Source organism: Heloderma suspectum, chromosome 4, assembly GCF_057233095.1.
Source record: "Heloderma suspectum isolate Gila_16-S chromosome 4, 16-S_ref, whole genome shotgun sequence".
NCBI classification, from domain to species: domain Eukaryota; kingdom Metazoa; phylum Chordata; class Lepidosauria; order Squamata; family Helodermatidae; genus Heloderma; species Heloderma suspectum.
Genome location: NC_139461.1, coordinates 280139084 through 280161825, shown reverse-complemented (window position 1 = coordinate 280161825; position 22742 = coordinate 280139084).

Below are 22742 nucleotides of genomic sequence, written 5' to 3'. Positions count from 1 at the left end.
GGATTGCCCATGAAATATTAGTATCATGACTTAGGTTTAGCTGACAGCCTGAAGTAACAGACAATCCCCTCAGGGCTCAGAAACGTGCCTCAGTCTATGAGCTATCATTTCCTTCTGTATGATGTTTATACAACAGGATTGTACGATGTAATGAATGTGGAGGAACAGCTGGCTAAAGAAGAAGAAGGGGAACGGAGGCCCTCATTGCTACTTGTCATTCATTCATACACTATTTAACTTTACAGAAAATGTTGCCTTGGAAAAAAAAGAATAAGCCTCATTTAGATTTTTTTAAGAGAAAGATTTCAAAGTGTCTTCCAATATTTCACTTTTGTAGGGCACTGTATTTGTCAAAGGCAAATCTCACAAATCTGCATCCTTCTAACTGCTACATCCCACATGGGAAGGGCTGGCATCAAGGGCAGGCATGGTTCACTTTCCAGATTAGTTGGACTACGACTCCCATTATCTCCAGCCAGCATGGCCATGTTGGCAGGGAATGATGGGGGCTGTAGTCTAACATATCTGGAGGGCGTCAGGTTGGGGAAAGCTGATATATCTCTTGAGGGATGGAGTTGCTCCTCTTCTTCACCATTGCAACCTGCTTATTCATCTGCCTCTCGTTCTGGCCCAGGCAATGGTGATGGTGAGAAGGAGCAGCAGCAGATGCCACTGCCTACTTGCTCCCTGGCATTCTGCCTGTCAAGAAAGCAAGTGGCAGCAATGATGAGAGAGAGGATGAAGAGCAATAGCAGCTGATTATAATGGTGATGAGAAGGAAGGGGCCCCACGAAGGGTGTCTTGTCCAAAGGCCCTCAAACACCTGGATCCGGCACTGGGTGTGACTATGGATTCTTCTGGGAAACACGACTATGGGGGCTGTCATGAGGAGCTCCTGCACTTCAAAGTTTAGCACTACACTGCTGAGTAGGAGGGGCCAGGCCTTCCATAGTACCTCAGCATGGCAGTGCAGATCACACAGCTTGGTTGTCTGTTACTGCACATTGGAGTGTTGGACTGGGACTTGGGAGATCTGGGTTCTAGTCCTCACTCGACCATGAAGCTCACTGGGTGACTCTGGGCCAGTCACTGACTCTCAGCCTCACCTACCTTGTAGGGTTGTTGTGAGAGTTATGTGGAGAGGAGGAGGACTATGTAAGCCACCTTGAGTTCCTTATTAACAACAACAACGACATTTTAATAGAGTTATTGATTTGTGCTACTTGCTCCAGTGTCTGAAAGAGCATTTGGATTTCCCTCAACTCTCTGGATGTTCCTAGTACCATGCTAAACATCAGTTTCTCTACTTTTTCTACTTCCCCACCCCTCTGTGCTATAGCTATAGACTACAGATGTCCCGTTCATGGCAGAAAAATTTACAGTGCCTCAGGGGGCTCTGAAATACTATGGTCTGGGCACTGCTCCTGACCTCTCCTGGCTGGAGAGTGAGGCTGAGACATGCCATGGGTCACATGTCAATGAAGTCTGGTATTTGCTTGGCTTGGAGCTGTCTATGTGCAGAAGCAGGAAACATAAAAACAGGCTGGGCTGGGCTTGCCAGGAATGGAGACGGACAAGTACGAAGCGACTGCCACGTCTGTGAGGAGAAACAATGGGCCTCACGCCACCACGGTTGCCAACCATCTAGGATTGTCCATGAAATATCTAGGAATTCACATATAATCTTTCGAATGCCACTGCAAGTAAAGCAGAGGAAAAGATGCTCACTAGTGGCTTTCAAAATGGCTCTTGAAACAGGGGACCAGATTGATTTTGTTATCACCTCTTGGCCCATTTTATACATCCCTGGAGGGGTTTGTAGTCTAGCAGTCCTTGTTTATGATCTGGTATAACACACTGTTCTTATTCAGTATTCAGAACAACTTGCCAGCTCTGTAGTCAATTAGACGTTTAAAGAGTTAGTCTTTATAACTATTCTGCCATGGTATGATGCTTCCAGTAAAACATCTGACAAGACTGATTAGCTGACTTTGTGTCTGGAAGTAGACGGTCCTTTTTATAGAGAGTTGGAGGTGGCATGGCAGACCCATAGTTGCTTGACGTGTGCGTGCTCATCCGATGCTCTATTGCCCACAGGTTTTTATGGGAGAGGCTGAGGGTGTCTTTACATTAAGGAAAAAACCCACACCCTTACCAGGCTTTCTTCTCCTGGGGTCTTTCCATGTTCACTATGGGCTCCTTTAGATGGCGACCAACAGCGACCACGTGATTTGTAATTGAAAACTTCCCCTCTCAGCAACTCTCCATAAGCTGCTATGAAACAGCACCATCTAGTGTATTATAGCACAAAGCCAACTTTACACACTGGGGATATCCCATGCTATCCCGCAATAATTTTAGATAGTGCATGATCTCTGATCTTTTGAAAGTGAGATTACCAGATGAAGGCATGGGAGACGTCCTGGAGGCTGACGATGTTGTGTAAAGAACCCAGATACTTCCATGAGCGGCTAATCACAAGTGTGCAATAAATTGCCTGTGTGAGGAAGCCCTGTAAGGCAGACTTTGGCAAATGGCCAACCCCGAGATGGGTTGGACTGCAACTCCCATAATCCCCAGCCAATGGCCAATGCCAATGCAGGGTACCAGGTTAGGAAGGATGCTATAGGCCACCAACTACAAACCAACTCACCAGCCCCTGGTACAAAATCTTCCACTTATGAAGGCTGTTTCACACATTACATGGCAGCACACCAGACTTTGCCTCTGGATGTGTACATTTGACAAGAAGTCACAGTCAATCCTGGCCTTCTGAACCTGTAGGATATATGTGTTTGCAAATGTGCTTGTTGTATTCACACTACATTATAGTGATGACAAATGCAAGGTGTAAGGAGTCTCTCAGTGCCCAATGGATTAACTTCCATAATCAGACAAAACAAAGGACCAGAGCTAAGAAGATGCACCATTCCAGGCATCTTGAAGAGCAAGCGCTGCCAAATTGCCCCCAAAAAGTGCAACCTACCAAACATTGCAGGGGAGACACATCCCTTATGGCGGAACCACACATTACCTTGCATGCTATCCAGTTCTTGCATGCATACCAGTTCTCTCTTGTTAGTTCACCCCATGCCCCTGCATTTACCTGAGGAGAAAAACAAGGGACTGGGAACCCCTTGTTTTGGGAACCCCATTTTTTCCTTATCGTAACACCCTTAGGATGGATTCACACGAGTTTCCATTATGTTATCCTGGATTTAGCATGTTGAGCATGCAGGAGTTGGGGCTGCAGATGCATAGCCCAGATGAGATCATATGTGAGAGCACAAAGTTCTTTGCTCAGCTAGGAATTAGTGTATGGAAGCCCAGTTCCACATGCATATACCCCATCAGGAGCTGGTCAGCCACTGAGCTAAGTGGAGGCACTGGATCCTTCTAAGAGGAAGAAGTATAACAGGGCTTCCTATTCCAGTTCAGCCTTGCTTAAGCAACAAGGTCTTTCTGAGCTCTGGTGTGTTCCTGAAACCTTGGTTGCCCTTTGATTTCAGCTTCTGGCTTGCTCTTTCATCCTGCCTCCTAGTTCATCCATTAGGAACAAAAGAAGAGCCATGCTGGATCAGACTAAGGGTCCATCTAGTCCAGCATTCTGTTCACGCAGTGGCCTTCAGGGTCCATGCTCTCCCTTATTCTTATTTTTAAAAAATCTTTAAATCACACTTGGACTGGATAGCCCTTCATACAGAGGATGCCTTCAAATAGAGGACTGTCCTCTGTAAGGTAGGACACCTGGTCAGGCCACCCTAGGTGGTGATGAGAAAAGGCCTCAGCTGCTTCATTTCTGCATGTCAGGCTGCACAGATTTGGGCTCTGCAAAGCAGCTGTGGGCTGCTTTGAAACCACCCCCTTTTCTGGGAGATTAGACTGGGCCTCTGGGCGGCTAGACAGAGAGCCCTGCTTTGTACTGGAATGCCTGCTCCGTGAATCTCCTCCTGGCTGCAGCTGGCTGGAGGAGAAGAATTCCTTGCACACGCCAGCGCACTCAAGTAGCGGTCTGAAACACAGCATGCCCCTTAGCGGCCACAATTGCCAAAAGACAGCTTGTGCCATGTGCTTCAGTACCTCCAAGCAGCAGATTAGCGGTGCTCCTAATCTCTTTGAAACAGGACATCTGGCTTGGCCGACCAAGTACGTTGCATACAATTTAGATATATCCTTGTGTGACGAATACAGCAGATAGAAATAGGAAGGGGCAAAATGGCAAATTTCTGCCAAGCATATTTCTTAGCTGTTATGTGGACTTTTAGATTTCAGCCCAGTGGTCTGCCTCAGCGCAGCCTACATTTGGAGTTTTTTGCTATCATCTTGTTTTAGAGCACAGCACTTTTATAACCATGTTGTTCACCTGTAATGAGTGACACAGAATAGGAATTGATTCATAACAGGGCCTGTGCAGACATCATGCTAAGCCACGGTTTGCATTTTTGAGTGAACCGTGGTGATTTAGCATCTTGTGTGTGGGGTTAAAATCCCGACCACAATGGCTAGGAAACCATCCCGGCTAACCTTCCCTCTGCAATGGGGTTAAGGGGGCCTGGGGTGGCTTACCGCATCGTGGCAGGATCTCCATTGTTAAAAATGGCTGCTCCATGTGAAAATGCGGTGACCATGGAGACAGCAGCCTAGGGTGTCCCCCACTTCTGGCAACACGCTAGGCAGCACGGCTGGACTCTATGGTCACTGTTGCATAGCGATGAATGGAGTGGCTGGCATGACCATTTCCCAGTGAGATGGCCACTGGGATAACCAGTGCTGGCAGTGGGAGGGTGATACGATAACCACCGGGTGGGGATGGGTAAGCAAGCCATGGTGCGCCATGTGGTTCCCAGTCTGTTGTGACGGGCATGCGTGTTGTGGTTAGCCTAACCCTCCGCACTCCATAGTTACTCTAACCACCCTTCCCCCTTTCACGTCTGAATGGGGCCAATATCAGTTAAAAACTGGCATACTTGGATCAACCACTTCAGCCCAGATGAAGTTAGTAGGTCTAAAGCTACTATTCAAAGTGTACTTTCTTGGAAGTAAATCCCACTGAACTCAGTGGGATGTATTCTGAATAAATATATGTTACTTTAAGGATTTATACTCTGCCCTTCAACAAACAAACAAAAAGAAGCCACAAAACATTTTCCAGCATGGCTTCCAGAATAAAAAGCAATGAAGCACAATGCCACAACCAAAGTAATAAAACATAAACATCGTAAAAACAGAAATATAAAAGCAGTGATTAACTTTTCACATTTAAAAGGCCTGAGGAAATAAAAATGTCTTCACCCAGTGCTGAAAAGACATCAGAGTGGGTGCCAGGCAAGCTCCCTGGACAGAGCATTGGCCAAGCTGCCTGGGAATGATGGGAGCTGTAGTCCAACACATTTTATTTATTTCATTTACTATATTTATACAGCCTCATAGCCAAAGCTCTCTGGAGGGTTCACAAAAATTAAAAAAAAACATTAAAAATACATTACACAAAGTGCAAAACCACTTACGTAAAAATGTATAAACAGATAGCACACTCACAGACGACATATATCTAAAACAATTTTTAAACAATCAACCAAACACATCTGGAGGGCACCAGGTTGCGGAAGGCTGTAGTAAACCTTTAAACTTTTATTGCCCTGAACAGCTCTGTGCTTAGGGCTTGGTTCACACATGCATGTACATTACTTGATTACTGCACATTTGATGACTAGCAACTGTACGAACCAGCCTCATTGAAAAGGCTCTATGGCAGAGGTGGGGGAACCTGTGCCCCCCAGATGTTGTTGAACTGCAGTTCCCATCACCTCAATTGGCCAAACTGGCTGGTCCTGATGGGAGTTGGAGTCCAGCTGCAGGTTCCCCACCCCTGCTGTATGGAATTGAACATTCATCAAGTTAGCCAACAAGGCACAATATGCTAAGCCTCAGGAACAATGGGGACATGTGGTCCCTGAGCTTGCCTGACTGAACTGAAGCTTAGGCAGAGTGTTTCTGTTTGTTCTCTCAGTCTATCCTTCAATCCACGTGACTGGCAACATCCCCACCTAGGCCCAAGCATGGAGAAGTGAAGGCTACGCTTTACCTTCCAGGGCCCTCCAGTCCAGGCTGCAACTAAGGTGCCCAGGTGCAAAAGAGGAGAGGCCTCCTGGATCTTTAATCCATTTGTAAAAGAGGAAATGTCAGCAGCTGTAGCCTATTAAAGGTGCAGGAGCCATCTCCACTTTTGCATCTGGCCACCCTCTCTAAAAAGCCATTATCATGAGTTGTTTTTGTTGTTGTCTAAAGAGGCTAAAATGTTTAGATCATGCCTGAGGATATTTATGAAAACTTAGGGCTTCTGTACATTATAGAGAAATCCCGCAGCCTTACCAGGGCTTTCTGCTTCCATTTCCCTGGCGCGATAAGGATGGGTTCCTTTAGAAGCCGAACATGTGACATGGAATGTAAAATGCTCTTTCTCAACAGCCTTTCTATATTTTCAATGAAACAGCAAAATCTAGTGGGCAAATTATCACGCTATGCCAGTATTACACACTGGAAATATCCCGCTTTTAAAAAAATAATAATTCCAGCTTATCTCCGATCTTTTTGAAAGTGGGATAAACAGGGAAAAGCATGGGAGACATCCTGGAGGTTGACGATGTCATGTAAAAGACCCACAAACTTCCATGAATAATCAGTCACAAGCATGCAATAAATCATTCGTTTAGAGACACCCTTAGTTCCCTGTTTCCGAAGGACTTATTTAGTAGTGATGCCTCCTGTTAGAAAGGCAATTAACAGAGAAAAACAAAAGGGCAAAACAGAACGAGCACTTGCCTGTCCCACATGCACACAGGCTATCTTAGCACAGTGAAAGAGACCACACCCTTCTTCAGCGAAGAAAACAGTTTTACTCACAAATATTCTTGCATATATAATGCAGGTACAGTGTAGTGTTTCAAAAGAGTTTGTTCATTTCATTTCATGTTTTATTACACCATCAGGAGTGAGAGAGAAAACACATGTGCCCCCAGCAATGGTGGAAGTTGGGGCGGGGGGAGGAAGGAAGGAGCAAAAGGAGGAAATCACAGGAAACCACATCGTAGGCCACAGAGATCGTAAGGCTAGCTGTGGTCAAAATTCCCATGAACTAACTGCAACACTGCCCCCTTCCACTAACTTTCAGATGAGGTTGCAATGTTCCCACCAGTTTCTCTGTACCTCTTGTCCAGATCTTGAGATCTGCTGGGACCAATCAGAAGTAGATCAAGCACAGTGAGTTGCTAGCCCAGGACCCCTTCCCCTGAACTGTCTGAGATCCCGCAGAGCTTTAAAACTAGTGAGAGAACATGTGACTGAGTGGTGAACATCCCTCTCTGGGAAAAGCAGCATGATTTCTCAGCTCATTCTTGGAATAGTGGGCGTAAGCATTGCTCCCAGTACCATGGTGGGGCTAACTGATATATTTTTTAAAATCATGAATCCAAGATCAAACCATGCCATGTGTAGTTTGTCCCATGTATTGGGGAAGATATGGGGAGGAATGCGGGAGTGGGGGGAGGAATGTACTTTTCCCTACCCACAGAGCTGTGTTCTCTTCGTTAGTGTGAATGGAACATAACAAGATATGCACAAACAAAATCCACTAATGGCACAACCCTATGCATGTTTAGATGGAAAAAAAGGCCTACAACTCCCAGCATGCCCCAGCCAGCCATGCTGGCTGGGGCATGCTGGGAGTTGTAGGCCTTTTTTTCCATCTAAACATACATAGGGTTGTGGCCTAAATTTATTAATTTATTAAATTATTAGCATATATACCCTGCCTGATCAGCTAAAAAGCCATCAATGCAGTGTACAATTAAAAACAATAAAACCATGCAACAATAAAAACTAGAACATCAAAAACAGTAGAAACAGTAAAATATAATTTAAAAAACTTACACATTTTAAAAGACTAAATGGAAAAGGTGCATCTTTACACCCTTTCTAAAGGCCAAGAGGTGGGGGCCAATTGTAATTCTTGAGGGAGCACATTCCATATTTGGCAGCAACACGAGAGAAAGCCCTTCCACGCGTCCCCAGCAAATGGGACTTTGTGGGTAATGGTGCCCTCAAAAAGGCTTCTCCTGTAGCTCTTAGTACTTGGGCACATTCATAGTGAGAAAGGTGGTCCCTTAGGTAGTCAGCTCCTAACCCCTCATACTGTGGAAAATCAGCTTCAGTTCCACTTGTAGCTTACAGCAGAACAAGCATTTTGCAGCACTCGGAACCTTCCATTTGGAAGCACCCAGAAACATGGTGCTTCCCTATGTAACATGCTCTTTCAAGAACTACCAGTCACAGAGTTCCATGTGAACAGTAGGAGGAAAGGACCGCTGGTGTGCGGGGCAAAGCATCATCATAATCTGGAACATATGTGTGAGTAAATATGTAGTACACACTCACACACACCATAGTGCTATATCTGGTTATAAATACAAATCAAGCTGCTAAAAATGCAACTTGAGGAGGTTATATGAAATGAAGGGAACTAAAAGGCAACAATCAATCTTCCAGTCTGGAAGATTTTCAAAACTAGGATGGTCATGTGTCCTACTTTACAGTCCTCTATTTGAATGGCTGTCAGATGACAGTCCTCTATTTGAAGGTGTCCTGTATGAAGGGGTGTCCAGTCCAAGTCTGCTTTAAAGGTAGAAAACCGTAAGAAGGGAGAAGAGGGGCTTTGAAGCTGCCCATCAACAGCACCTGGAGAACAAACTGGGCAAGCACACCGGTTGACTGGGAAGACACACAGGTCACCTGGGTCTTTTCCACACAAGGGTGTTAATGCACTGTGTTTACTTTCAGCTACTTCACAGAATTCAGTTCCGAGCTCTACACAAGGAGTGTTTCCTTTCCTGCTTTTCTGCTACATAACCTTTAGGTTGCAGTTTGGTATAGAGGAATAGTGCAAATGCACAAGAGGAAATCACACTTTCTTTTGCTTTCACAATTAAATGCTTCATTTTCCATACTCTAAAAAAAACTAGTTGAAAGGCCTGGTTAGACACAGAAGCGAAACTGGGGAGTCATGTAAAAAGAACCTGTAAAAGAATGATGTGCACATGATAAATGTGTTGTATAGAAAAGCGCATAGTCACAGACTTCTCCATTATGGTGTGATGTATTATATTTCTATTGAAATAGTAATTATTTCTAAATTCCCATCTATACATATAAATCAGAGTGTTCAGATTTTATGCATATCTGTGTCCCCTTCTTTAGTGATGTGTAGATGGCCACCCAGTTGAAAACATACCAGGCCTTTGTGCACTCTGGCTCAGGTAGTACAATGGGGGAGCAGATGAATAAACCAAGATTTATTTATTTATTATTTATTATTAAATTTATTAATCGCCCATCTGGCTGGTCACCCAGCCACTCTGGACGATGTACAACGTACAATAAAACAGTTTAAAACAATAAAATTCTACAAATTTTTTTTTCTAAAATACCCTAACCCACCCCAAATGCCTGCCTGAACAACCACGTTTTTAATGCACGATGGAAGCTCATTAAAGAGGGGGCATGGCGGAGTTCCCTAGGGAGGGAGTTCCACAGAGTGGGGGCCACCACAGAAAAGGCCCTCTCCCTCATCCCCACCAGTCTAGCTGTCCTGGCTGATGGGACAAAGAGAAGGCCATCCAAGGCTGATCTTGTTAAGCAGCCTGTCTGGTGCTGCTGGAGGTGCTCCTTAAGATAGGCTGGGCCGGAACCATATAGGGTTTTAAAGGTCAAAACCAACACCTTGAATTTGGCCCGGAAAACAACTGGTAACCAGTGCAACTCCTTCAGCACTGGAGTGATGTGATCTCGCTGGTGGCTGCCTTTAATCAGGTGAGCCGCCGCGTTCTGTACCAGCTGCAGCTTCCGAACCGTCTTCAAGGGTAACCTCACGTAGAGCGCATTACAGTAGTCTAAGATGAAAATGATTTGAATAGACTTGTGTCTGTGGCAACTGATGATGAAGCATCATGGAATATGGGATGGGGCCTGAGTTACTGGGCCCCCAAAATGATGTTTTGGTCCCCCAAAATGATGCTTGGGTCCTGCCTGGGTCAAGGGGGGGTTGGACTCGGTGGTCTTTTAGGTCCCTTCCAACCCTGCTATTCTGTGGTTCTAAGGGTGGCCAGAGGTCCTACTTTACAGAGGACAATCCTCTGTTTGAAGCCATCTTCTATTTGAAAGGCTGATCAGTTCAAGGCTCGTTTAAAGATAAAGAACCATAAGAAGGGAGAACAACAAGGGCCTTGGGCTGTTTCTACACGAGGCATTTATTGTTCACTCATGATTGTTCACACATGGAAGTTTGCAGGTCCTTTACACAATGTCGTCAACCTCCAGGACATCTTCAGTGGTTTTTCCCGGTTATCCTGCCTTAAAAAAGATTGGAGATAAACTGGAATATAACCCCACTTGCCATTTCCTCAGTGTGTAGTGCTGGTGTACTGTGATAATTCTGCCACTAGATGGCACTGATTCATTGAAAAATATAGAAAAGCTGCTGAGAAAGGGCATTTTCAATTCCACAACACATTTGTCATCTAAAGAAGCCAATCCTAATCGCACCACAGAAATGTAAGCAAAAAGCTCCAGTAGGGCTGCAGGATTTTCCATTAATGTAGAGTCACCCTTGATATTACTCATCAGCTGTGAGCACCTGGACACCAGGTTGTGCAGGCACACAGGTCACCTAGTCACAGTCTTCACCGATATAAATGTGAGATGTACCGTATGTCTATTTAAATGATAGTAATTATTTCTCAGTTTGCATCTATACATATAACTTAGCATATGCAATTTTTATGCAAATCTTCAAATAGAGGATGCCTTCAAACAGAGGACTACGTTCAAATAGAGGACCTCTGCCCTCTATTTTAGCGATGCATTTCCTCTTTTTTGGCAATGTGTAAGTGGCCACTGTACCTGGGCCTGCTCTGAGCCCAGCCTACAGCAACTTCTATAACCCCTTGACTCCTCTTCTCCTTGCCATCTATTTCCCCCATAGTATGAGCAGAATCCAGACTTCATTTTAACCTTCAGTGCACTAGAAAGATCTCCTTGCTCTGCAACTCTCTTGGCTCCATTCCTTCCTGCTACAAACTTTTTGAGTCCTATGTTGTTGTTGTTATTGTTCAGTCGTTCAGTCGTGTCCGACTCTTCGTGACCCCATGGACCATAGCACGCCAGGCCTTCCTGTCCTGTGTTCTCTCCCGGAGCATTCTCAAGTTCATATTCATTGCATCGGTGATGCTATCTAGCCATCTCATCCTCTGCCGTCCCCTTCTCCTTTTGCCTTCAGTCTTTCCCAGCATCAGGGTCTTTTCCAGAGAGTTTTCTCTTCGCATTAGGTGGCCAAAATATTTGAGCTTCAGCTTCAGTATCTGTCTTTCCAATGAGCACTCAGGGTTGATTTCCTTTAGGATTGACTGATTTGACCTCCTTGCAGTCCAGGGAACTTGTAAGAGTCTTCTCCAGCACCACAGTTCAAAAGCATCAATTCTTCGGCGCTCAGCCTTCCTTATAGTCCAGCTCTCACAGCCATACATTACTACTGGGAAAACCATAGCTTTGATTAGACGGACCTTTGTCGGCAAGGTGATGTCTCTGCTTCTTACTATGCTGTCTAGGTTGGCCATAGCTTTCCTCCCAAGGAGCAAGCGTCTTTTAATTTCATGGCTACAGTCACCGTCTGCGGTGATCTTGGAGCCCAAAAAAGTAAAATCTGCCACTGCTTCCATTTCTTCCCCTTCTATATGCCAGGAAGTGATGGGGCCGGATGCCATGATCTTCTTTTTTTTAATGTTGAGTTTCAAACCAGCTTTTGCACTCTCCTCTTCCACCCTCAACAAGAGGCTCTTTAGATCCCCTTCGCTTTCTGCCATTAGGGTGGTATCGTCTGCGTATCGGAGGTTGTTGATATTTCTCCCGGCAATCTTAATTCCGACCTGTGATTCATCCAACCCGGCGTTTCTCATGATGTACTCTGCATGAAGGGGTTGAGTCCTATAGACATTAGTATTTTGATACATTTCTTCATCTCTGATATTTCTACTCTTGCACAGAACTTGAGGAACTACTACCAGGTCCTCATTCATCGGGAGAAAGGAATTAAACCCTGTGAATATTAGGACAAAAATAGGTGCTGCTATCTCTCCCAAAGATGCCCGTTTCCCCCCTTGTTTTATTTCCCTTGCATGGTTTCTGCATTGAAGATCTCCAAACCCCTCCCCAGTGTAAATGAATAGGATCCTCTCAGTTCTCCCACTTTCATTCCTTCCTTCTTGGGTATCCAATTTATCAGGACCGTTCTTTTGCTCTATTTAATTCTGACCATTCTTTGCTTTTCAATCAGTACTGAAGTAATGGGCTGAATTTCCCATTAAGCCAAACATGTTTCCTTCCCCACTCCACATTCTCAGCTGGAGAATTAAACAGGAACTGGATGAATGAAAACATATATGGCCTGTCACTGGCCAGTCCGGGTGGTAACTTATTCAGCTTTATGGATGTTCTGGAGAAAATCTCCCTGGATAATCAGGTAACAATCCAAATAGGAGCATTTAATGATTTCCTTTTTCTGAGCTGAGTGAGAAGCATTACAATACACCTTTAACCAACCACTATTGTTGTTGTTTTTAATTAATGTGCTTTCTACCCGGTGTGAATAACAGGCATGCCTCCACCCCACTCAGTTCGGATCAGACCTGTGTGGGGGCAAAGACTTAAACCCCCATCCTCCATGTTCTGGGTCTCCCCACGATGCAGGCTTTTTCTTTTCTTTTTTTAAAGCAAGCACACCAGGGCCCAGTCTCCATGATAACGGAAGGAGAAGTGAAGGGAGGCTTACCTGGATTTTTTAAAGGAAGCAGCTTTGGTGCCACTATCTCACTTTGTCACTATTGTGCCATAGTGCTAATGTGTGATAGTGACATAGTGAGAGATAGGGGGCATAGCTGTTGCTAGACAAATGTGTGATAGTGTGATAGAGCACTTGTGTGATAGAGCAAATGCATGACAGAGGCATAGAGACATGAAAGAAATCAACCACCGAGAAAGGAAGGTTAAAAAAATTCACACCTACAAAGGGTTTTTTTATGTCACTAGGTCGCTATCACACATTTGTGTAGCAATAGCTATGCCCCCGAATAGTGGCATAGTGAGATAGTGAGATAGGGGATATAGGTATTGCTGGACAAATGCGAGATAGTGACAAACTGGGGTAGCGAGATAGGGGGTGAAGTGTAGGTACTGCCAACAAAAGCACTATTTTGGTTTAACACTTTTAAGTTCTAAAAAGAAATTAGAGGCTGCCCAGAGCACACCTATACTTTGTGGGGATGTCTACCAGAGTTTAGTGGTAGGCAAGGTGAAGTAAATGCCATGAGGTAGCCTGATAGCCAGCTCTGAAAAGGCGGAAACAGCGGGGAAACACAGGTGGGGAAAACATTGGGGAAACACCCCCTTGACTGGGGTCAGTGAGGTGAAAGACACATCCCTGGGCAGGGCTATCATGCTGGAATAAATGTGGAGGATGCTGCACACCACAACAGAAGCACAGACAAGCCAAATTAAGGAAAACAATCAGAGTAAAAGTAATCTCAGAAGAACCAGTATTTCAGCATGAAACTCTGGAGTGGCTGTGAGGTGGCCACGACGTCCCTAACAAAGTCCAAATGCAACCAGCTTGGAGTAAGTCGCTCGTGGAGACACCGCTCAGGACTAACTATGTGATAGATATCACATCTTGTTTGGCCCCAAGAGTACAAAAGAGATACTGTTAATGGGAAACACATGTCCTTTATGTGGCTATTCTCAACTGAATGTATGTGTTATTATTTTCCACAAAATGTTGTAAGCCACTTAGATTGTTTGTAGTGTATGCAGTGTAAACATCATTTAAAAATAAAATATACTGTGAGATCAGCCGGATAGAGCTGTGGAATCTGGATTTGTGCGGTTGTGTGGACACCTTTTGGATTTATGGAATCTGCAGGCAGTGGAAAGAAAATCCATGAAAAGCCCAGGAAGTTTATATGAGGTTTTATTTAAAGATCGGATTATTGTATACTTTTCCCAAGTGGGGAAAGGCAAAGGGAAGGAAGTTGCTCTAACAGAGATCAATACAGTCCCATTAATCCTCCACATCAAAAGAGAAGCTTTAGCCAATTTCACTTAAAGCACAATCCTATGCATGTTTAGATAGAAAAAGTCCTACAACTCCAGCATTATCCAGCCAGCATGGCTGGTTGGGGCATGCTGGGAGCTGTAGGACTTTTTTCTGCCTCAACATGCATAGGATCGCACCTGTAGTTTAGCTAAATTTCAGGATCCAATATTTTCAAGTAATTTGTGCAGGCCATTTTAGAATGTAATCTATCTGACCACACTGCTCAGGAAAAGCTTTTTGGGGGGGTCAAACTTGACATGACACGGGAGGTCTATGACTGGATCTCCTGAGTCCTGACATCTTTTTCTTTGTGTGAAAACAGCTGTTTGGGAGCCCAATTTGCATTGGGGCCATAGTGCTGGAAGAGGGGTGGTGTAATGCCCCCTGTACCTTTTCTAGAACTACCTCCCCAAAGCTTATATTAGCCACAGAAGAGGGTAGTGACAAATACCTGTATTGGACCTATTTTGTTTTCTTCTCAGCGGCTAGTAGCAACGTTTGGGGGATGTGGAATTTAAATCAGGGAAACAGTGCAGGGGGGAAGAAAGCCACCTAACTACAGTACCACAGTTCTGAGATAAACTGCCTTCCTTCCCCCTTTATGTATCTATTTAGAACATTTGTATACTCCACATCTAAACAGATTACAGAACAGTGAACAATAAAAGATACAAGATAAGATAAAATAATAAAACTCCATGTTAAAAATTATTATTATTTTTAAAAGAAACAGAATTCCAGTATAACTGTGGCTCATCAGTCAAGGAAGAATTGTTGAAATAAAGATGTTTTCAGGAGGCACTAGAAACAGCACAGTGTTGGTGCCTGCCTGACCTCTAGGGGCAGGGAGTTCCATAGAAAGGGGGGCACTACACTGAAGGCTGTTCTCTGGGTGGACTCCAATCGGGCCATAGGTCTGTGTGGAACCACCAGGAGCATGCCCTTTGATGACCTCAGTGACTGGGCAGGTTGATAAGGGAGAAGGCGCTCCCTCAGGTATCCTGGTGCCAAGTTGTTAGGGCTTTATACGCTAGTACGAAAACTTTAAACCTGGCCTGGTAGCGAATAGACAGCCAGTGTAGTTCCCTCAGTAAAGCAGTTGCATGCTGAAAAGGGGCAGCTCCCGACAACAGCTGAGCTGCTGCAGTTTGCATAAGCTCTATTTTCTGGAGCAGCCTTTATGGCTTTTAAGAAAAGAAAACGACACTGGGAAGTTCAATCACAGATTCCTCACAGAGTATATCTCATTTGGCTCTATGTTATTGAATCCCTTTCCTGGGAGGAGTGGATTTATACATTTCTGAGATGAGATCAGTGGTGTAGTGGAGTCAGGGCTTTCAGGGTCAAAGCACCAGGATTTTTTGGTTAGCAGGAATGGTGACATCATCTGACCCCCTCCCCCCGCCATTTACCTGTTTCCCCTGAGCTTAGCTACAATCCCTCCAGGAGCTGGGGAGGGAATGGATTTTCCCACCAACAGTTGGCTAAAGCTTGTGTTTTGATGTGGAGGATTGGACTGGATGGTCTTATAGGGCCTTTCCAACCCTATTATTCTATGATTCTATCCCTGTTGTAATGTCAAGTATTTTGGGGTGGCTTGGTCTTGAATGGGCAATTAAGACTAGGTATGAGTGAATCCACCAATGTCCGGTCTGGCGGGGGGCACCGTGCGGAAATCCGGGCTGCTTAGGGCCCCATGGATTTCTCTGGATCCCTGGCATGTCCACCACAGTTTGTGGAATGGCTCATCAGCTGCCTAAAAGGTATGATAGGCATTGGTGGCCACCATTAGCCTATCACGGAAAAATTATGGCCGTAAATTGCAGAGTTTATGGCATTTGCGGCTGTAAAGCACTTCCTTCTAGTCAAATTGCAGCCTTTTATGCCACAATTTGCCTAGAAGGAAGTGCTTTATGGCTGCAAATGCTGTGAACTACACAATTTACAGCCATAATTTTCCCATGATAGGCTAATGGCAGCTGCCATTAGCCTATCGCGTCTTTTAGACAGCCAGAGATCCACCCCACTAGCTATGGTGGATGTGCCAGGTAAGGGGGTGCTGGTCTACTGTAGAATCCAGAGGTCAGATTCCCAGGAATTTGGCCTCATTTGGGTCTGCAGCAGATTTCTCCAGCACCCCTAATTAAGAGCCCTTCGTTTTACAAAAGACCAGCTCCTTGTATAGATGAAAACTGCTAGAATTGGTTTGTTGATATGAATCAACACAGCTGCTTACATTTTTGGACTCTCCTTACAGGTGTCGCTATGGAGACAGTCATGATGAATGTCTGCATTTCAAAATTAACCAACACACCACTGGATGACACATTATATAAATATAGATTTTCTCTTAGAGATGGTTGTGCAGATGTGTTTTGCTTTATATTCAGGGTCTACTGATCACCACATGTGGAATTAGGAACATTTCTCACTAGATTACATTAATTACTTATGCAGGCTCTCTTTGGCCTTTTTCTGTGGCATGTGTCTTGGCTCCTTTGATTTTGGCTTGCAATTGTTAGTTTGAAACAATGGCAGTATCAGAAAGAAATATAGGGTGGGGGTGGCACAGAAGGGGCAAGCTGAATTCCTGGTGGGGTGAGGGCAAGCTACATCTTGTGTGTTTGATTCCTGAAAGAGCAATAATAAATATACATTGCATTAATGCTCCCATCCCAAATAATGCTCTGAAGTAAGTGCCATTGATTTAGATGGAGGTAACACCCCCACCCCACAAGAAATCATGCTTAGGATTTCAGCCTTATTGTCATTCCTGGTTCCATACCTCTTCTTCAAGTAACCACAGGGGCCTAGTATTAGTGCTGGGGGGGGGGGGAGAGAGCTACTAATGGGTGGTGGCACATGCTCCCCTCCCCTCCTTCTGATGTCACCCATAGTTTGAAAGCTCCTTGTGGCAGAGAGCTTTAATTTTTATTTCAGAGATTGATGTGCAGAGTAGAGGCAGACTAACTTCAGATTTGTCTGATTTTTAAAACCAGAATCCTGATCCATGTATGTTTTTAAATTTTAGAAATCAAGAACAGATCCTCAATATTTCTTCCCAACTAGGACACAACTAATTTGTGTTAATGGTTCCTGCCTGAGTATGCGCTACTCCTGCTTAAGAACATTAGGAGCATCCCTACACCAGCCTAAAATCCTGCATTTAAAAGGAGGCTTCCTGCTTCCGTTTTAAATGTAGGATCACAACGGACTGCCTTTACACGTGCTTCCTTTCCCCCCTCCCCTTTCCCCCTCCTTCTCCCCCTTCCATATGTTTCACTGATCTAGTTTCTCTTCTTGCAGCTTTTCCTTTTTCATGGAGGGAATTCAAGTGGAAGTAATTTGATAGCTCATTATCTTCAATCTATTTAAAAATGGAATAAAGGTCATTTAGTGCAGGAGATGCTCTGGAGGTTCACTAAAAGGTGTCCCCAACCAGTCTTGTCCGACTTTAGGGTGCGGTGCTCATCCCCGTTTCTAAGCCGAAGAGCCAGCGCTGTCCGAAGATGCTTCCGTAGTCATGTGGCCGGCATGACTGAACACCGAGGTGCAGGGAACGCTGTTACCTTTCCCACCGAGGCGGTACCTATTTATCTACTTGCAATTTCTTGCTTTCGAACTGCTAGGTTGGCAGGAGCTGGGACTGAAGACGGGAGCTCACTCTGTCACGCAGCACTCGGGTCTCGAACTGCTGACCTGCCGACCTTCCAGTCTGCAGTTCAGCGTCTTAACCACTAGGCCTGCAAACTTCGGTGAGTGACCAATCTCAATAGCAGGATAAAAGCTCAATGTGAAGGAGCCCTAGAACTGCTTTGCTGAATCAGACCAAGTCCACTGAGTCCAATAGCCTTTGCAAGAATCCCAGCAACTAGCCGGTGGTCCATAAAGAACTCCCAACCCAGTTAAATGGAAGCAAGCATGTACATGCTAAGCTATGATGGAAAATACATAGGGGAGAAAAATCAAATGGTATAACTTGTAAATGGACTTCAAAAGTATCCCATGCCAGGAAAAAAATCAAACATATTTTCCACCATGTTTTGGAGGTGTAATTGGAACTGTGACAACCATAGAAGTAGGAGAGATTATGTAGTATCCTATAAAGTAAATAAATACATAAATGACATCATCAGAATTGAATTTTTAAAAAATCACTCTACACGTAATACTTCCCAACCACTCTGGGACTCAATAAAAATGAGATATTTTTTGTGGAAAAAAATGGAAGAATGAAACAGGGTTTCAGCTTTCTACCTATAGCTAGGGAGGCAAAGGGCAATGAAAGTGTGTTTTTTTAAGTTCAATATTTCCTAAAGTCTGTTTTCCTTCTGTTCATTAAATGTCTTTACAAGTTTCCAAACAGAGGGCTGAAGTAAAAGACTATAGAAATTCTGTTATGATGAAAAAGTGCTGTTCATTCAAAGGTTTCGGAAGCAGTGGATCTTTTAAATAAAACTATTAAATGGGAATAAGTACATTTGGTTTGAGGAGTGCTAGGCTGGTGTCCCATAAGGGGAAATGATGGGGAAAAAACAGTTGGCAGGGATGGAATGGAATAGTTGAAGTGTAATTTAAAGGTTGTGGATCGGGAGATGTGGACAAGGGGCTCACTTATTTAATAGCCCGTCCATTAAATGTGTGTTGCTTTACATATCACTATCCAGCCACCATCTAGAGCCATTGGTGATCCACAGGCACCATTCAGGTGGTCCATGGAAAGGATGCAGAGCTGTCAAGGATATATCTGTACTGGGTCCTGTACTTGACTTTTTCTTTTCTTTTTTTCAGACAAGAGAGAGAAAAGTGGATTTGACCTGGGCCACATTTAGCATGGCCATGTGTCCTCTTTTACAGAAGACAGTCTCCTGTTTGAAGGGTTGCCAGAGGAGTGTCCTCTATTATGAAAGTGCCCTCTATTTGAAGGGTGATCCAGTCCACGTCAAGTCGAAAAACAAAGAACCACAAGACGGGAGAGCAGGGCCTTGAAGTTGCCCATCAACAGCACATGGACAGCAGACTCAGCAAGGCACACTGGTCCCCTGGTCACAGCCTTCCATGCTATAGTGTCCTCTTTTCTCCTCTTTTTTGGCAATCCATGAATGGCCACCTCGAACAGGCTGAAAAGGTAACATGATTTTCATAATGCTGTGCTGGTACAGTCTAACAATCTTATCCTAAAAATTTACCAGTTAAAGGGGTCTTCTCTGATGCCTGGTTTAGGGGCCGTGATTTTATTTAATACGGGTACCATTTTTGATCATGATGATGCCAGGGTTGAAGAAAAAAAAATGCTATTAAAATGTGAGCTTTTTGTATGTGCCTTGATTTGTAGAACAACAATAAAAGTTTATTAAGTGGTTGGCAGAGACTCCCAGCAATGTTCAAGTGGTCCACGGGTTAAAAAAAATAAAAATAAAAATTGAGAGCTGCTGCCCTAGGAGGCCCTGCTGCCTCTATCCTTACTTCACAGCTCTGCCACAATCTGTTCTGCTGCTCTTCCAAGAGAGACTGTTGGTAAATGAGCCCTTTGCTAGGACACTACAAAATGCCCCCCACCCCACCCCACTTTGAGTCAACACCAGAGTACGTTGTATTATAATAGTGGGACCCAGTGTGGTATAGAGATTAAAGCAGGGGTTGGCACAGCTTCCATCAGTCCCTGCCAGCATGGCCAGTGGTAAGACATTATGAGGGTTGTAGTCCAAAACCTTTGGAAGGCAGCAGGTTGTCTACCTTGGGGTTAAGAGTGTCAGACTAGGATGCAGAGACCTAGATTCAAATCCGCCCTCAGCAGTTAAGCTGACTGGACAGCCATTATTTCTCTGCCTAACCTACCTCACAGGGTTGTTGTGAGGATAAAAATGGAGGTGACACACACACCACTGTGAGCTCCCAAAAGGAAAGGAACGATGTCTGTCTGTCTGTCTGTCTGTCTGTCTGTCTATCTATCTATCTATCTATCTATCTATCTATCTAATCCGCCTTCCCCAACTGGCACCCTCCAGATGTTTTGACTACAACCCCCATCATGCTGGATGGAGATGGTGGGAGTTGTAGTCCAAAAAGAGGAGGGGAGGCATATGTGCAGGAAAAAACAATGGAGAAAAGAAAATGGAGAAATCCCAGTTGCCTATAGAAAAAGGTTTTTGTAGTTGTTTTACATTGGCCCGACGCGTTTCGGAAATATTGTTTTCCTTCTTCGGGGGCTTATCTTGTAGTCAATGTACTAAGACAGACAAACCTCATCTGACTGTCTTAGTACATTGGTTGGGGAAGGTTGTTATAGACAAAGGGTAGGCAGACTTCAGGTTGCTGTATCTACATTATGTTTAGAATCCTGAGGTCCATCAACTTGAGCCTGGTGCTAAATAGTGGGGGGAAGAGACATACTCTTAAGAATTGTGGAACAAGGGTACCTCTGAGCACATGCTCCACCCAGGAATTTCCTTTCAGTACCAGAACTGGGCTTGGATTCCTGTCACACAAAAGTCCACTTGTTTTCACCCCAAACTTTCTTCCAGCTCAGCAACCTAATTTAGAAAGGGGATGGATGTGGACTGTGGAAGCTGATAGCTCCAATGTCAGTGGAGTGGTGAATCTGCTCAGAGTTTCAGGCAGAACCGTAAAGGAGCTATCCAAGGTGCGGTGCTTAAGAGTTCTGCCTGGTTCTGCCTAAAACCAGGAGTGGATTCACCACCCCACTGACATTCAAAGCCCCCAGACTCTACTCCATGGGGAAGGCTTGTTGTTGGTGTTAAACAACTGAAATTCAGAAACCGTTGGTGAGCCAGTGCAAATCACCTAGATGTCTACCAGTAGATCTAGCTTCTGCCCACCCTTGATATAGGCTATTGGGTGGCCGTGTACAAGCCAACAAAACACAAAGAGTTGTGGGCCAACTCATTTGAAGGCGTGACTTTTGGTATGCAAGACAGCATAACATAGGATACTTTTGTAACATTGTTCTCAACAAAAGGGTGTTGTGTTATAAAGCATGAAGGAAGCAACACACTGGGCCCTGGTGGAGTTCTACACTGCATGTGTGTGGCGGGTACAGTAAGAGGCACTCTTGGCACCCATTTTTTAGACAACTGCTCTAAGCTCAGTTATCCTTCCCATTGACTGGTGCTGCTCGTAGAGATCCCAGGCGCAATTAACTTTTGGCTGAAGCTCCAGGCTGCTTGGAGAAGTCTTGAAAGCATCCGGGAGAAGAAAATGGTAAAAGTGCTTTTCATCCTCTCTCTCTCTCTGCTCCACGAGACCATGTATTTATATTTTGATTTTAAATATTTATTTAAAATTTGAGGGCCCGGCTGGAAAGCAGACAGCAGATGGCCTCCTGCCTGTATATTTCGGAGGAGTCGGCTAGATTATGCGGAGCTGGCTCCCTCCGCTGCATCCGTCTATGCGCAGGGAGGGCTCGGCGTGACTCCCCTTCTGTTTGGACCATTTATTTCACATCTGCCGTGCAGCTCTGCCCTGCAATGAATCAATGGTGGTGGTTATGATGCTGGCAGAGATGGAATGCAGCTGTGAGTGGGATCAGGGGCCAAGCGCGGCTTCCTTGTGGGGGGGAATAATACATGGAGGATCCTTTCAGCAACTTGAGTTTAACTCAGATAAAACTCCCAAAAAAAGATTGCGTATCTTGGAGACCACCTCCTCCTGCATGTGAAAAATAATACCGGTTTTAAAACATTTACACTGGCTGACAATTTGTTTCTGGGCAAAATATAAAGTGCTGGTTCGTACCTTTAAGGCCTTGCATGGTCTAGGTCCAAGGCACCTTAAGGAGTGCCTTGCCACCTCCTCCCCTACGTCCCAGTCTGCCATCTAAGGTCCTCTGAGGGCTGTCTGCTGCAGCTGCCTAATGTGAGATTGGCGGCCAAATGCAAGAGGACCTTTTCCTTTCCCACCCCTCAGTTGTGGAATGACCTGCAGGTTGAAATGCGCCTGCTGACCTTGCTGAAGGTTTTTAAGTGGAAATTAAAGACTGTATTATTCCGTCAGGCCTTCCCTTTTTAGAACTCTCATTCCTCTTTGTTGATTCTTGTATACTGTTTTTATGCTGTATTATTTTTATTGTTGGATTTTTTGTTAAATGGTTTTTAATTCTGTGCACCACCTAGAGTATTTTGTATATAGGCGGGTTATAGATTGAATTAATAATAATAATGCTTAGCATCCATATCTTAGAGCTTCATGTATATTATCTCAGTAATCCTCTTTACAACAATTCTCTAAGGTTGAACAGTATTACCATCTCCAGATTCCAGGCAGGGCTGGTGGGGCAGAAGGAGAATTAAGACTTGTGTAAGGCAATGTTTTAGGTCACAAGAGAGGTGAGATTTGAACCAGGAACTTCCTTTGCAGCACAGTCTTTCTGAGTGCAGGTGTGAGGGCTGGGGGGAGAGACTATGCCTTATACTCAAATGCAGGTAATACAACTTCAATGATGTGTTTTTAAAAAGAAAAGTAGCTGCTTTGGGCAGGGGGAATTAGGAGAAGAGAAACTGTGTGTGTGTGTGTGTGTGTGTGTGTA